The sequence below is a fragment of the Macaca mulatta genome, chromosome 19 (genome assembly GCF_049350105.2).
Source record: "Macaca mulatta isolate MMU2019108-1 chromosome 19, T2T-MMU8v2.0, whole genome shotgun sequence".
In the NCBI taxonomy this organism is placed as follows: Eukaryota; Metazoa; Chordata; class Mammalia; order Primates; family Cercopithecidae; genus Macaca; species Macaca mulatta.
Genome location: NC_133424.1, coordinates 52,054,978 through 52,072,759, shown reverse-complemented (window position 1 = coordinate 52,072,759; position 17,782 = coordinate 52,054,978).

Sequence of the window (17,782 nt, the reverse complement as noted above, 5' to 3'; positions counted from 1 at the left end):
ATCTCGGCTCACTGCAACCTCTGCCTCCCGGGGGTTCAAATGATTCTCGTGTCTCAGCCTCCCAAGTAACTGGGATTACAGGTATCCACTACCGTGCCTGGCTAATTTCTTGTATCTTTAGTAGACATGGGGTTTCACCATGTTGGCCAGGCTGGTCTTAAACTCCTGACTTCAGGTGATCCTCTCACCTTGGCCTCCCAAAGTGCTGGGATTACAGGCATGAGCCACTGCGCCCAGCGCCATGTTCATTTTTCTGGTAGAGGGTTTGTAGCTTCTGTTAGAGTTCCAAAGGGTTTGGTGACCTCCACAGAGTACAATGACCTGCTTCCGGTTGTGTGTGTGTGTGTGTGTGTGTGTGTGTACCTCTACATGTGTGAGTGTGAGCGTATTTATGACAACATTCTTAGTGTTCTTCACTTCTCATACGGGGAGAATGGCACCCCTCTCAAAGGGCTCTTGTGTGGTTAAAGGAGACAACTGACAAAACTCTTAGGATAGCACTTGGCTTGTGCTAAGGAGCCTTAAGGTTTGGTTATCGTCTTGTGTTTGTTTCTGGGGGTATGTGTGGGGTATGTGTTTCTGGCCATGTGTCTGTGTGTGTGTCTCTAGGCTGTCTTCGGGTCTCAGCCTGAGATCCACAGGCTTCAAGAGCTCAGGGGGGAAAAAACCCAAGTTGTATGTAAATTGTGAATGGGACCAATGCATGTGAGTCAGGGAGGGTCTTTTTCTTCCACTGATTCTCAGAGGTGCAAGGAACCCCCCATAGGTTCTAAACTACAGACCTGGAGAAAAATGAGAACAACGGGAGCCAGAGAAAGCTGAGGCAGAGACAAAGGGAGCCTTTCCCTTCACTTCAGTGTTTCGTAATCTGCAGACCTTGGAAAGGCCATGTCAAGTGTGAGTTTTCAGGCATTCCCTACGCCTGTCAAGTTGTTGGACAAGTGCGTCTACGTGGAGGTGTCTGGAAAAGGGTCCACGTCCCTTTGGCACATCCAGAAGGTGGGCGACATGAGCTTAGAAACAGGCAGGTCTCTGGGCTTGTCCTTCTGTAACTATTTGTGTGACCTAACGTTTTCCACAATAGCCTGATGCTTGTTAGCTCCCTCCCATCACGCCCTCCCCATCTCTGGGGCCGTCTGTTTGGACACCTTTTGGAATTTCTTTGGCTGCAGTACACTTTTGGCTTGGGTTATACCTTTCTTTCTGCTCCTGGCAGCCCTACCCCTGTCTTTTTCTGAAAAACTGTCAGACACAGTTTTTCTTCCTTTCCTCTCCTTTTTTTGGCTTTCTTCCATCTTGCTTAACTTCCTATCTCCGTCTATTTGAATCTGATTCCTCCCCAATATCTCTTGCTCTATCCTTTTTTCATCTCCCTCTAAAGATACTTTGTCTTGTTCATTCTTTCTTCCTCTCTTCTTATGTCACTCTCTCTTTTTCCTATCTCTTATCTGTTTCTCTCCTTTCCCTCCTTCCTTCTCCCCTCCTCCTTCCTTTTCCTCCTCCCTCTCCTCTTATTCCTCCTTCTCCTCCTTCTCCTTATGTGGCTCTCTCTCTCTGTGTCTCTCTCTCTCTTCCTCTCCATATACTGTCTGATGTTCACCTGCTGTCTGTCTTTCTGCCACAGTCTCCCCATCTCTATCTCTCAGGGTGTTCCCTCTTTGTCCCTAACTCTGTTTCTCAGTCTCGTTATCTTTGTTACTTATCTGTCTCTGTCCTTATTTCCCTACATCTCTGCCTCTCTTTAAACAAAATAGCAGGCCGGTCACAGTGGCTCACGCCTGTAATCCCAGCACTTTGAGAGACTGAGGCAGGCATACCACTAGGTCAGAAGATCAGGACCATCCAGGCTAACACAGTGAAACCCTGTCTCCACTAAAAATACAAAAAATTAACCAGGCGTGGTGGCAAAAGCCTGTAATCCCAGGTACTCGGGAGGCTGAGGCACGAGAATCACTTCAACCCAGGACGCAGAGGTTGCAGTGAGCTGAGATCTCGACACTGCACTCCAGCCTGGGCGACAGAATGAGACTCCATCTCAAAAAAAAAAAAAAAAAAAAAAAGATAGCAAAATTGAGAGAAGACATTGACCCTCAAGCCACCACCCCATGTGTTTCCAACTTTCATTGAAGATAAAATGTGGAAGGAGGTCACTGTACTGCACAAAACCACAGGGTGGGGCAGGACCCTGGATCACTGAAGTCACTGATGAAATTCAAGACTGGGGGTTGGTTTCTGGGGCCTTTCATGGATGGTGCATGTTAAATTAAATTTGGCCTAAAGGGGCCTCCCTACATAACAAACTGTAACCTAACTCAATATGTAAACAAACTGCAATGTAACTTGAGAGTATATTCTTGGAACAAGTAACCTTGGCCAATCAGAGCAGCCAAGCTTCAGCCAGTCACAGGCTGCAAGCTGCCCAGACACGCTCAGATAAGGCAAACACAGAGCTGTAACCAATCAGGCTGTTTCTGTACCTCAGTTCCTTTCCCTGTGGATAAATAATGCCTGACCACACTGCTGGGTGGAGCTCTCTGAACCTTTACTGGTTCCATGTGCTGCCCAATTCATGAATTGTTTCTTTGCTCAAATAGATTCTGCTAAGTTTAATTTGTCTAAAACTTTTCTCTTAACCAACCAAAGAGTGGAGGATGAGAACTGGGACAAGTCAGAGCACGTCAAGACCTTCTCCACTCCCCAGTGCTAGACCAAACTCCTCCCGCAACCCTCAAGGTCCTGCCGAGCTGAGCCCTTTGTCTTATTCCCTTCTGCAATCTACAACCAAGGCACACTGGACTTCCTATAGTTTCTCAGCGATACCATCATGTTTCCACCTTTGGCCTTTGCCTTTGCTGTTTCCTTTGCCTGGAACACACTTTGCAATGGTTGATTGACACTCATCCATGAACATCCCGGCTTGGAAGCCGGTTCCTCTGGTAAGCTTTTCCTTACTGACCCCACAAGATTAGCTAGTATTTCCTATTTTGTAATCCCAAAGCTCCCTTTAGAGCACTTATCACAATTATGTCTAATTATAATAATTGTCCATGTGAGCATGTCCTTAGTGGTAGGCAGTTCTAAGCATGTTGCAGGCATTCATTCATTTCATGAGATGATTATTTTACTGTTATTTGATGAATGCCCATCTTCCCTGTTGGACTTTAAATTTCCTGGGGCAGGAACCCTGTCTCTGTGTGACTTGTTTGATGCATTATCTTCAGCCCCCAATACAGCACTGCCCTTAGGGTAGTGCTCAACAGATTTTTTTCTCTTTAAGAAAATGAATTCACTGAGGTTTAGAGATATTAAAATACTTGCCCAAGGTCCTGCTTTCCAAGATGTGCCTTTGGGAATGTAATCTTCTTTCTCAAGCCCCCTTAGAGGGTTGCAGTGAAGATGGAATGGGATAAGGCAGGTGAATGTTGGTCAGTCTGGTCTCGAACTCCCGACATCAGTTGATCTGCCCTCCTCGGCCTCCCAAAGTGCTGAGATTACAGGCATCAGCCACCATGCCTGGCCACCATCCCTACTTCTAAGATGAGGGTAGCACCTCACCTTGTCCACAGGTAGTTGTAAATGACACCTGGAAAATCCCCTATGACAACACAGATAATTCCTAGCCACATTACTCTAGTGAGAAAACTAAGTCCATTGATTCACATGATACTCTTGTGACACGTGGAAAACAATGAAAAGAAAACAATGGGCACTTGGGACCTTCACCTACGTGATGCAGCTCTATTTGGTGGGGAGGGATCCCCAGATCTCTGACCCCCTACTGGGGGCCAAGCAGCACTTTACAGGACTTGGCTGACTGCCAGTTCTGCTAAGTCAGGCTTGGAGCTTTCACTCACTGACTCCTTCATTTGTTCCTGGACACATATTTACTAAACGCCTACTGTGTACCAGGCACTATGTTCAGCACTTTGCTGAGACCTCACAGGCCTTCCTTGTCTGGAAGTGTGAGGGAGAGCTCAGCCACAGGTTCACAGGTAAATGCAGCACTGTCAAGAACATAGGCTCAGTAACAAGGGGCAGCTGGTGTATGAGAGCATATGGTGGGAACCTGGGGCTCAGGAAATCTTCTCAAGGGAGCTGCTGCCTGCCTGGATAGCTAAGGAACCCCAATAATGAGGAACAGACACTGTTCTTGCATTGACATTAACCAAGATGATCCACCCACATCCTCAAACAACAACAACAACAACAGCAAAACAAACTATTTACCCCAAGTCCTCCGTGTGGGAAAATAGAAATCTTTGCTGCAAGAAAGAAGGGGAGAGGGTCAAACATGTCTTTTCAAAACTTATCCCAACACTTTGGGAGGTTGAGGCAGGAGGATTGCTTGAGGCCAGGAGTTCGAGACCAGCCTAGGCATTTTAGTGAGATCCTCCCCTGAACCCATCTCTACAAAAATAAAAATAAATAGTGGGGCATGGTGGCTCATACCTGTAGTCCCAGTTACTCTAGAGGTTAAGGCGGGAGAATCTCCTGACCCCAGGAGTTCAACGCTGCAGTGAGCTATGACTGTGCCATTGCACTTCAGCCTGGGTAACAGACTGAGACCCCGTCTCTAAAACAATTGAAATGAAAAAATTCAATATCATTCCTGACAAGCCTCTACTTTCTATGAACTAACAAGTTAGCCACAAAGATCCTTTTGAAAACTCAGTTTAGGCAAATACAAATTTCATTGACAGTTTTGCTTGTTTCAGAATTTGTAAATGATTGGGCTATTCAATGACCATACCAGCTCTCATAAAGAAAGGGGGCAGTGAGATACCAAGAACTAGAAGGAGCAACAAATTCTGTTAATAGAGGCATGATTGGTACCCAGGTAGCCTCTGCCTTGCTTAGAAAAAGCCCTTAAAGACAAGGTTCAGTGCATTGTGTAGGATGTCTTTGGTCAGAATTTAAACCTATACACACTTTCCTAAATGTTATCACCCCTCACACTGCAGATGATATATTTTTAAGAGACAGGGTCTTGCTCTGTCACCCAGGCTGGAGTGCAGTGACGTGAGCATAGCTCATTGCAGCCTCAAACTGTGGGGCTCAAGTGATCCTCCTGCCTCAGTCTCCCAAGTAGCTGGGACTACAGGCACATGCCATCATGACTGGCTAAATTTTAAAAATTTTTTTGTAGAGACAGGGTCTTATTTGGTTGCCCAGGCTCATTTCTAACTCCTGGGTTCAAGCGATCCTCCCACCTCAGCCTCCCAAAGTGTTGGGAATACAGGTATAAGCCACCACGTCTTTGGGTGTTGACCAGTTGGGTGGTGAGCCACCCAAACAACATCTTACCTAATCATAAGCCTCCCTGGCTCCCTCCATGGCATTGCCCTGAAAAATCTAAAGGTTCCTTAATTTGAGAGTCTATGACCCAATTATCTTGTATCTTCCAGGTAAAGTGTCAGTGTCTAACAATAACCAAAGACCACGTGTTTCGATTAAGTGTCTAAGATAAACATATATGTATGACAATTATCACATTCATCATTTGTAAGTCCATGTATTCTGTCTAAGCAAATACTTTTAAAATTCATAATAGTATTGGCATATATACTCTGTACTTGGTATCAGTAAAAAGACCATTGATCAGAAAAAAAAAAAAAAGCTTTATTAATAGCAAAGGGATAACAAGCCTAAGATTCAGGAGTATGGTCAACATGGGAGGGGGAAGGGGAAGAGGAGCTGGAAGGTATTGTCAGTGTTCTAATTCTCCCATTGGAAAATGGGTTGATTGATTACTAATAATAAGTACATATTTAAACATAAAATCATGCATGGTAAGCAGTGATAAGCCAGGTAAACACTGACCAAGTGGCAGTTACCGTTATAGGGCATTATGTATATTGTTGATAAGCACTCCCTGCCCAGACTCCTTTCCTGCTCTTCCTCTCTCCTCCACTGGCCTGGCACTGAGATTTGCTAGTCTGCTCTCTCTCAATGGCACAGCAAAATCTATTTGATTCGTGCCACCACTTCTTTTACCTCGTTCTTTCAGTGGCAGGCAGGTACCCAAAGATGTAACAGAGGATGGCAGAGAAGAGTGAAATTCCACACCTGTGGCTCATACCCAGACACCTCTTCATGCCCACTCGCCCCTCCAAGGACAGTGCCCCCACATTGTTCCAATTCAGAGACAGGGTCTCAATCTGTTACCCAGGCTGGAGTGCAATGGCACCATCAAATTACCTATGATAACCTATTTAATAAACCAGTGTTATGTACCTGAATTAGGGAAGCATAAATTGCTACTTATGGTGTTAAAAATTTGTATTTAAGAGGCTGTAACTCCAGTGTGAAGCATGCACTCATGGAGAACCTGGATGGACGCCTGGTCCTTCCTGAGTTCACTGCTGGTTTCCAAATTGTTTCCCTGAGATTTCAATAATACCTCCCATAGTTAAAAGCCAAACCAGTCAATAACTGAAATCACTATCAACCTCAAAATTGATGGAGATAAGTTGGTTTCTGCTGAGAAAAGTTTCCAGTGGAGTCCCTGGGTGTTCACTCTTGGTGGTACTGGGGTGACAGTTGTATGGAATCTGAGGCTAATTTATACATTAAGGGATATCTTGAATTTTGTAGCCAATTGAACCTCCAAGGTGTCCAGATGGGTAGAAGCCACTCTCCAAAAGGAGGATAAGAACATTTGTGTTCAACAGAAACGCCTAATGGAACATCATCCAGTTTTAGATCTCCTCTTTGCCCATCTTGGAGGCTTGTGTATGGTGCTGAACAAAACCAAATATTGCTCTTATCTTTCCCGTGAATTTGCTAGTACAGATAACTTAATTTAAAATGTGGCTGACAATGCTATTTCTCTAGACACTGCCACAAAATACACTAATGAAATTTCTCAGGGCAAAAAGAAGATATGTGTTTATGGGGGCAGCTAACAGTTGGTTTGCAAGCATCCTGAATGGGATGGCAAGTGAGATGGTTTGGCTCTGTGTCCTCACCCAAATCTCATCTTGAATTGTAATCCCCAGGTGTGGAGGCAAAGACCTGGTAGGAGGTAATTGGATCCTGGGGGCGGTTTCCCCCATGCTGTTCTTGTGAGAGTGAGTGAGTTCTCACAAGATCTGATGGTTTTATAAGAGGCTCTTCCCTCTTTGCTCTCTCTCTCTCTCTCTCTCTCTCTCTCTCTCGCTCGCTCGCTCTCTCTTCTGCCACCTTGTGAAGAAGGTACTTGCTTCTCCTTCACCTTCTGCCATGATTGTAAGTTTCCTGGGGCCTCCCCAGCCATGTGGAATTGTGAGTCAGTTACATCCCTTTTCTTTATAAATTACCCAGTCTCATGTATCTCTTTATAACAGTGTGAGAACAGACTAACACAGCAAGCCTGACTATCCCAAGGTTTTCTACTCTTAATGTTTCTTCTAGTGGGTCTCCAGGATACTATGACATGTGTTACCAGGCCAACTACAAAAATGAATAACTCTTTAAATCAAGTTATTTTATAGCAAGTTCTGGTCCTTAATCACCATCGTGCCCTGAACAAAGTCCATGACCAATCAGACTCTAATACTATTGAACTATCTTTATTGCCTGAGCTTTGAATTATTCGATTTTGATCAGTTTGGTTCATGGAGACTCCTGGTAAGGTACAGAATTCATTTTCTTTGTATTACCCTCCTGAGAGCCATCATAACAGTCTCCCTGATGTGTTGTATTTTCTCAAGAGTCTTGGCCGGTGCAATGGCTCCCACCTGTAATCCAACCACTCTGGGATGCCAAGGCAGGTGGATTGCTTGAGCCCAGGAGTTTGAGACCAGTCTGGGCAACATGGTAAAACCCTGTCTCTACAAAAAAAATACAAAAAGTATCTGGGCATGGTGGCATGCACCTGTAGTTCCAGCTACTTGGGGGGCTGAGGCAGGAGGATCACCTGAGCCTTGGGAGGTCAAGGCTGCAGAGTGCCAAGATCATGCCACAGCACTCCAGCCTGGGTGACAAAGTGAGACCCTGTCTCAAAAAAAAAAAAAAAAGAGAGAGAGAGTCTTAAATGCTCATATGCAGCCATTCTTTGTACATCCAATGGCTTCATTACAGTATGAATAACAAAAACATGAAGAAAACATAAAGAATCACTCAACTACTTTGACATTGTCCATTGTGAATTCCATACTGAGAGCAAACAAGTCAATTACGATGGTGACAGAAGTAATGTTGATGCCTAAGAATTGTTTAATTAAATTAAATTTGACCTAAAGCTCTCTCTGCATAGAGTGAACTGCAACCTAACTTAGGAGGGAGTATATTCTTTTGTTTGTTTGTTTGTTTGTTTGTTTGTTTTTGTGATGCAGTCTCACACTGTCACCCAGACTGGAGTGCAGTGGCACCATCTCTGCTCACTGCAACCTTCGCCTTCTGAATTCAAGTGACTGTCCTGCCTCAGCCCCCTGGGTAGCTGGTATTACAGGCACGCACCACCATGCCCAGCTAATTTTTGTATTTTTGGTAGAGACACAGTTTAACCATGTTGACCAGGCTGGTCTTGAACTCCTGACCTCAGGTGATCCACCCACTCGACCTCACAAAGTACTAGGATTACAGGGATGAGCCACTGCACCCGGCCCACACGAATATATTCTTGTGACAAGTAGCCAAGTGTTGGCTAATCAGAGCAGCTGGGCCTTCAGTCCATCACAGGCTACTAACTGCTCAGATTGTTACCAAGTAAGGCAAGCTGTGATCTGTGGCCAATCAGGCTGTTTCTGTATGTCACCTCCTTTTTCTGCCTGTAAATACCGCTTGCCCATACTGCCGTGTGATGTCTCCTGGTTTAGGGAGTTGTCCGATTCATGAGTCACTTCTTTGCTCAAATAAACTCTGCTGAATTTAATTTCACTGATGTTTTTCTCCTAATAAGAGTACCCATCATGCTTCACTATGCGCCGTACTCACCAACCTGACTCAGGAAGTCTGCCTCATTCTGTTTGGTGAAGGATCCCCGAGTACAGAGGCAAGAAGCAGCCGGCCGAGCGCGGTGGCTCAAGCCTGTAATCCCAGCACTTTGGGAGGCCGAGACGGGCGGATCACGAGGTCAGGAGATCGAGACCATCCTGACTAACACGGTGAAACCCCATCTCTACTAAAAAATACAAAAAACTAGCCGGGCGCGGTGGCGGGCGCCTGTAGTCCCAGCTACTCGGGAGGCTGAGGCAGGAGAATGGCGTCAACCCGGGAGGCGGAGCTTGCAGTGAGCTGAGATCCGGCCACTGCACTCCAGCCTGAACGGCAGAGCGAGACTCCGTCTCAAAAAAAAAAAAAAAAAAAAAAAAAGAGGCAGCCCACCCTCAGACCCCATTCATCTGTGCCTTACCCTCAGAAAGGATCTGAGTAGGCCTCTTCTGTCCATCTGCAGAAGGTTTCCCAAAAGGGGCAGAGGGCAGGGACCTGGTTTGTGTGTTTCTGTGGTTGAATCTGGGGGTGCTTATGTGTATATCCTTGCATGTTTGGAGCTTCCTTGTATTTATACAGCTTCATATATGAAAGTGCATTTCATTTGTGTGTTGTGGAGGTGGTGGTAGTGTATGTTCAAAATTGGGAGGCTGGCTGGGCGCAGTGGCTCACGCCTCTAATCCCAGCACTTTGAGAAGCTAAGGCGGGCAGATCACTTGAGATCAGGAGTTCGAGACCAGCCTGGCCAACATGGCAAAACCCCATCTCTACTAAAAACATAAAAATTAGCCAGGCGTGGTGGGGGGCACCTTTAATCCCAGCTACTCGGGAGGCTGAGGCAAGAGAATCACTTGAACCTGGGAGGTGGAGGCTACAGTGAGCTAGGATTATGCCACTGCACTCTAGCCTGGATGACAGAGCGATACTCCATCTCAAGAAAATAAAATAAAATAAAAATTAAGAAGCTGACAAAAAGAAGGAATTGTTCAATTCAATCAAATTTGGCCCACAGTCTTTGTAGCATAGCAAACTGTAATCCAGCAATATGTGAACCAGTTGTGTGTATCTGTGTGCTGGCGTATTTGTGCTTGTGTGTTGGTGCGTCTCCTAGCCCCTCTTTGGAAGCCTGCAGATGCTTGTGGGGAAAAGAAAGACAGATCAGATTGTTACTGTGTCTACGTAGAAAAGGAAGATATGAGAAATTCCATTTTGATCTGTACTAAGAAAAATTGTTTCTGCTTTGAGATGCTGTTAACCTGTAACTTTAGCCCCAATCCTGTGCTCACAGAAACATGTGCTGTATGGAATCAAGTTTTAAAGGATTTAGGGCTGTGCAGGATGTGCCTTGTTAACAATATGTTTGCCGGCAGTATGCTTGGTAAAGTCATCGCCATTCTCCATTCTCGATTAACCAGGGCACAATGCACTGCGGAAAGCTGCAGGGACCTCTGCCCAAGAAAGCCTGGGTATTGTCCAAGGTTCCCCCCACTGAGACAGCCTGAGATATGGCCTCATGGGAAGGGAAAGACCTGATCGTCCCCCAGCCTGACACACATGAAGGGTCTGTGCTGAGGAGGAGTAGGGAAAGAGGGAGGCCTCTTTGCAGCTGAGATAAGAGGAAGGCTTCTGTCTTCTGCTCCTCCCTGGGAATGGAATGTCTTGGTGTAAAGCTGACCATTCCTATTCGTTCTATTCTGAGATAGGAGAAAATTGCCCTGTGGCTGGAGGCGAGATATGCTGGCAGCAATACTGCTCTGTTACTCTTTGCTAATCTAAGATGTTTGGGTAAAAAGAAACATAAATCTAGCCTACGTGCACATCCGGGCACAGTACCTTTCCTTGAACTTATTCATGATACAGATTCCTTTGCTCACATGTTTCCCTACTGACCTTCTCCCCACCTGTTGCCCTGCTACATTTCCTTCACTAAGAGAGTAAAAATAATCATCAATAAATACTGAGGGAACTCAGAGGCTGGCGCCGATGCGGGTTCTTCGTAGGCTGAGCACCAGTTCCCTGGGCCCACTGTTCTTTCTCTATACTTTGTCTCTGTGTATTATTTCTTTTCTCAGTCTCTCAACCCACCTGATGAGAAAGACCCACAGTTGTGGAGGGGCTAGCTCCCTTCAATGCTCAGGGTCTATCTCCAGTGTCCCCTCCTTAATCCGCCCTTCTGTGACAGCCACAGGTGGAAGTGATGGGAGAAACAGAATGAGAGACAAGAGATGCAGAACTGGTGAGTCTCAGAGGAAGAGGTGGTCAGTTGGAGGGAGACAGAAACTGAGACTGCCAGGTGCAGCGATCAGGTCCCCTTGGTTTCTGATCATTCTAACTAATGCTGAGGAGTTTCTTTCCTGCCTCTGACCATCTTCACAGTGCAGGAAATTTCTCTGGCTCTATCTCTCTCTAACTTTGTGTCTCTGTTTTCCCCCCGGAGACTCTTGAGCTCCAGGTGTGCAGAAACTGGGTCCAGTTTGATTGACATCTACTGGACTCCCATTTGTCTCTATCTTCACTGTGAGCCTGCACCCATACAGCCTCTGACAGGGTCAGTCCAAATTTGCAAAATTTGGGTGTGAATGTGTCCATGTCTGCCTGTCTCATCCTAGGCCTGACTTTTGGCCATGAGGCAACATCTTTCTTGCAATGTTAACCAAACCCTTTGCTGGATCCAGGATCCTGACCCCGAACTTACTTTGACCCAGAAGGAGCAGACAAACAGTCCTGATTTTTAAGAGGAGGAAGCTGTACTTTCCTGACACTGGAGAGGTGCCAGCATGGACTTTTCTGACCCAAGGACCTGGGTCCTGCTGTGCTGTGTCATCTGACACTAAGATTGGGTCCTCACTCCAGCCCGAGGGTGAAGCACCGATGGGGAGGCATGAAGTGCTGTACACACGGTAACTCAGTGTTTACCTTGAGTCCAGAAGTTACTTTGACCCAGGAGAGCAAACAGTCCTGATTTTTATGAGGTGGACGCCGTACATTCCTGACACTGGAGAGGTGCCAGCATGAACTTTTCTGACCCAAGGACCTGGGTCCTGCTGTGCTGTGTTGTCTGACACTAAGATTGGGTCCTCATTCCAGCCCCAGGGTGAAGCACCGATGGGGAGGCGTGAAGTGCTTTACACACAGTAACTCGGTGTTTACCCTGAGCCCAGAAGTTACTTTGACCCAGGAAAAGCAGACAAACAGTTCTGATTTTTAAGAGGAGGAAGCTGTACTTTCCTGACACTGGAGAGGTGCGAACATGGACTTTTCTGAACCAAGGACCTGGGTCCTGCTGTGCTGTGTCATCTGACACTAAGATTGGGTCCTCATTCCAGTCCCAGGGTGAAGCACCGATGGGGAGGCATGAAGTGCTGTACACACAGTAACTCAGTCTTTACCCTTTTAGGGAAGTATTGTTGCCATCCTCATTTTATGAATGGAGAGATCGAAGCAGTGACAGTTTGCAAGTCTTACCCAAGGTCGTACAGTGGGTTAGGGCTACATTGTCCAATATGGTAGTCACTTGCTGCATGTGGACACTAATTAAGTACTTGAAATGTGGTCCAAATACTGTTTACAATAGCAAAGATAAGGAATCAACAGATGAATGGTTAAATAAAATGTGGTATATATACACTGTTGAATACTGTTTAGCCATAAAAAGGAATAAAGTCTTGTCTTTTATAGCAACATGGATACAACTGGAGGTGATTATCTTAAGTGAAACAAGTCAGGTGCAGAAAGTCAGTATCACATGTTCCCATTCCTAAGTGGGTGCTAAACAATGTGTACACACCGACCTAGAGAGTGGATTGATAGAACCTCCAATGCAATTTTGAATCAGAGTGGTAAGAACAGCCATTCTTTACTTGCTCCCAATCTTAGAGGGAAAGCATTAAATCTTTCACCTTTAAGTATGATATTGGCTGTGGACTTTTTTGTAGATGGTTTTAGTCATGGTAAGAAATTGTTTATTTCTAACTAGCCGGGCGAGGTGACGGGCGCCTGTAGTCCCAGCTACTCGGGAGGCTGAGGCAGGAGAATGGCGTGAACCCGGGAGGCGGAGCTTGCAGTGAGCTGAGATCCGGCCACTGCACTCCAGCCTGGGCGACAGAGCAAGACTCCGTCTCAAAAAAAAAAAAAAAAAAAAAAAAAAAGAAATTGTTTATTTCCAGCTTGCTGATAATTTTTAATCATGAATAGATGTTGGATTTCTATCAAATGTTTTTCATATCTGTATTATTACTGGGAGAACCTGCCCCCAATATTTCAACATAGGTTCTTTTTCTATTTTCCATAAGTGTCAGCTGGCTGAGAAATAGAGACAGTACAAAGAGAGGAATTTTACAGCTGGGCCACCGGGGTGACATCACTTATCGGTAGGACCGTGATGCCCAACTGAGTCTCAGACCAGCAAGTTTTTATTAAGGGTTTCAAAAGGGGAGGGAGTGTAAGAACAGAAAGTAGGTACAAAGATCACATGCTTCAAAGAGCAAAAAGCGGAACCACTGATAAGGGTCTAACAAAGATCACATGCTTCTGAGGGAACAGGGCAAAGGGCAAATGCAGAACAACTGATAAGGGTCCAACAAAGATCACAGGGCAAAGGGCAAAAGCAGAACCACTGATAAGGGTCTATGTTCAGCGGTGCCCATATTGTCTTGATAAACGTCTTAAATAACAGAAAACAGGGTTTGAGAGCAGAGAACCTGTCTGATCACAAATTTACCAGGGTTGAGTTTTCCCAACTCCAGTAAGCCTGAGGGTTCTGCAGGAGACCAGGGCTTATCTCAGTCCTTATCTCAACTGCACAAGACAGACATTTCCAGAGCAGCCATTTATAAACCTCTTCCCAGGAAAGCATAGTTTTACCAGGGTATTAATATTAACATTCCTTGTTAGGAAAAGAATTTAGCAATATGTTTCCTACTTGCACATCCGTTTATAGGCCCTCTCCAAGAAGAAAAATATGGCTCTTTTTGCTCAACCCCATGGTTGTCTTCCCTTGTTCCATAAAAATCGCTATTATTCTGTTCTTTTTCAAGGTGCACTGATTTTATATTGTTCAAACACACATTTTACAATCAATTTGTGCAGTTAACACAATTATCACAGCAGTCCTGAAGTAACATACAACCTCAACTTACGAAGATAATAGGATTAAGAGATTAAAGACAGGCATAAGAAATTATAGAAGTATTATTTGAGAACTGATAAATGTTCATATTAATATGAAATCTTCACAATTTATGTTCCTCTTCTGCTGCTCCAGCCAGTCCCTCCATTTAGGGTCCCTGACATCCTATAACATATTTTAATGAATATATATATGCTTGTTAATATGCTGAGCTTCCTTAATTGATTTTCAAACATTAAACCAACCTTGCATCCCTGGTTAAACTCATTTCCATTGTGTTTATCCCGTAATACAGTATACTTGTTTTATGTTGTTAGATTTGCCAAAATTTTGTTTAGTATTTTTAAATCTATGTTCATGAGGGTATTGGTCTGTAGTTCTCCTTTTTGTAAATCCAGCCCATTACACCACCAACACCACCAGCATGGACTATTTTGGAGCTAGAGGATTATCCTGCCACTACTACTGCTCATGCCATGTCCACTGCCACTGTTTACAGAGGAAAAAATCGTATGGGAAGCACACTAATGTATGCACCCAGAATCAAAGTCAAAGTGCCCAACCCAATCAACACCATAGGTACACATCTTCAGGAAAAAGTCCTCCCCTATGAAAGCAGATTCAAAAAATTAAAAGAAGCAACCATGATCCCAGATGCACAGATATCAACGTAAAGACACAAGAAACATGCAAAAGCAAGAAAACATGACACCCCCAAAGGAACACAATAATTCTCCAGCAAGAGATTCTAATAAAAGATAAATCTAGGCCAGGTGGGGTTGTCACGCCTGTAATCCCAGCACTTTGGGAGGCCGAGGCAAGTGGATCACTTGAGGTCAGGAGTTTGAGACCAACCTGGTCAATTTGGTGAGGCCCCACCTCTATTAAAAATACAAAATTAGCCAGGTATGGTGGTGCACACCTGTAATCCCAGTTACCTGGGAAGCTGAGGCATTAGAATTACTTGAACCTGGGAGGTGGAGGTTGCAGTGAGCTGATATCGCAACACTGCACTCCATCCTAGGCTACAGAGTGAGACTCCATCAAAAAAAAAAAAGAGGAAGAAGAAAAAGAAATCCATAAAATGCCTTAAAATTCAAAATAATGATATTTTGAAAGCTCAGTGAAATATGAATATGAATGAGAAATTTACCAAACAGATCACTATCATTAAAAAAAAGAACCAAACAGAAATTCTGGAACTGAAGAATTCATTGAATTAAATACAAAACAAAATTGAAATCTTCAATGACAGACTGATCAAAGAAAATTAAGAGTTTCAGAACCTGCAGACAGGTCTTTTGAAAAACTCAGAAAAATTTTTTTAAAAACTGAGCAAAGCATACCTGACATATAAAACACCAAAAAGCAACCAACTATTCAAATTTTCACTATCCCAGAAGGCAAAAAGGAAACAAAAGGGATAGAAAGCCTATTTAATGAAATAATAGCTAAATCCTTCTAAAGTCTATCAAGAGATTTAGACATCTAGATATAAGAAGTTCCAAGATTCCTAGGTATTTACAAATGCAGAAAGTCTTCTCCATGGCAAATTGTAGTCAGACTGCTTAAAGTCAAAGATTAAGAGTAAATTCTAAAAACAGTGATAGAAAAGCATTTAGCCATCTATAAAGGAGCCCATCAACAGTGGATTCGTCAGCAGAAACCTTACAGGCCAGGAGAAAGTGGGATCATATATTCAATGTGCTGATAGAAAAAAAACTATCTGCCAAGATACTGTACCTGAAAAAGTTATGCTTTATAAATGAAAAGGAAATACAGTCTTTTCCAAACAAATAATAGCTGAGTAAATTCAGCATCACTAAACCAGACCTACAAGAAATGCTTAAAGGAGTCTTACACATAGAAGCAAAAGGAGGATATCTAACATAAGGAAGCACACAAAATGTAAAACCCATTGGTAGAAAAAACACACAAATGAGGAAGAGAATAGACTCAAATGGTAGCACAACAACAACAACAAAAAACCCACCAAACTGTTACGGTGGGGTCTTTGTTGTTAGAGCTCCCAAGATGGTGGCAGGCCTCTCCCAAGATGGAGTGGGCTACTTCCAAGATGGTGGCAAGCCTTTTCTTCTCTGACCTGGGGTTCTTGGCCTCACAGATTCCAAGGAATGGAACCTTGGGCCATGAAGTGAGTGTCATAGCTCTATTAGAAGCCATGGGTCATGGAAGAGAACCATGGAACCCAGCGACTAGTGTTCAGCTTGATTAGGATGAACTTGGGCACTTACCCATGCAGGAACAATGGCGAGCCTTTAGCCCAAATGGGAGTGGCAATGGCCGCCTCACTAGTTCAGAGCACAGCAGACACCCTGCCGGATCCAGAGGAGTGGAAGTCAGCATTGGGTCTGTGATGGCGGCATTCAGCAGTGGTGGACAGCAAGCGAAAGCTCAGCTTGAGCTGGAACAAACACGGACCAGAAGAGTGTGCAGTTGCAAGATTTAATACAGTGAAAATAGAGCTCCCATACAGTATGAGGAGACCCCAAGGGGATTGCCCACTCTCTGCTTGAATGCCTGGGGTTTATATCCCAATCATTGTTCCTCCCCCTGTGCTCTCAGATGATAGATGATTTGACTATGTCTTTACCCCCTACTTTTAGCCTAATTGGTATTTTAGTGATCCCTCTTTACTACCTGATTGGTCTGGTGTGAGCTGAGTTGCAAGCCCCATATTTAAAGGTAGGTGTGGTCACCTTCCCCAGCTAGACTTAGGAATTCTTAGTCAGCCTGGGAAATCCAGCTAGTCCTATCTCTCAAAACTACAATAATAAACAATAAGAGAGAAAGAAAGGAACAAAGGATATACAAAATAACCACAAGCCAACTAATAATATCACAGGGTTAACCTCTCACATATCAATAATAACCTTGAATTAAATGGATTAAACTTTCCATTTAAAAGAAATGGACTGGCTAAATGAATTTTTAAAAAGCATGACCCAACTATATGCTGCCTATAAGAAACTCATCTCAACTGTAAAGACATATGTAATTAAAGTAAAGAAATGAGAAAAGATATTCCATGCAAATGAAAACCAAAAGTGAGCAGGAATAGTTAGGTTTTATAAATGAAACAGTCTTTAAATCAAAAACTAAAAAGAGACATAGAAGGTCATTACATAATGATAAAGGGATCAATTCAGCAAGAGGTTATAACAATTCTAAACATATATGCACCCAACACTGAAGCACACAGATATACAAAGCAAATATTATTAGATCTGAAGGGAGAGATAGACTCCAACACAATAATAGTTGAGGACTTCAACATCCCACTCTCAGCATTAGACAGATCATCTAGACAGAATATGAACAACAAAACATGGGATTTAAATTGCACCATAGAACAAATGAATCTAACAGATATTTTCAGAACATTTTACCCAGCAGCTACAGAATACACATTCTTCTCATAAGCACATGAAACATTGTCTGGGATAGATCATACGTTAGACCACAAAACAACTCTCAACACATTTTTGAAAATCAAAATCATATTGAGTACCTTCTTAGACCATAATGGATTAAAACTAGAAGCAAAAACAGGACAAACTTTGGAAACTGTAAAAATACAAGGAAATTAAACAACATGCTCCTGAGTGACAACTGGGTCACAGAAGAAATTAAGAAGAAAATCAAAAAAATGTATTGAAATGAATGAAAATGGAAACAAAATATAGAAAAACCTATGGGATACAGCAAAAGCAGTAATAA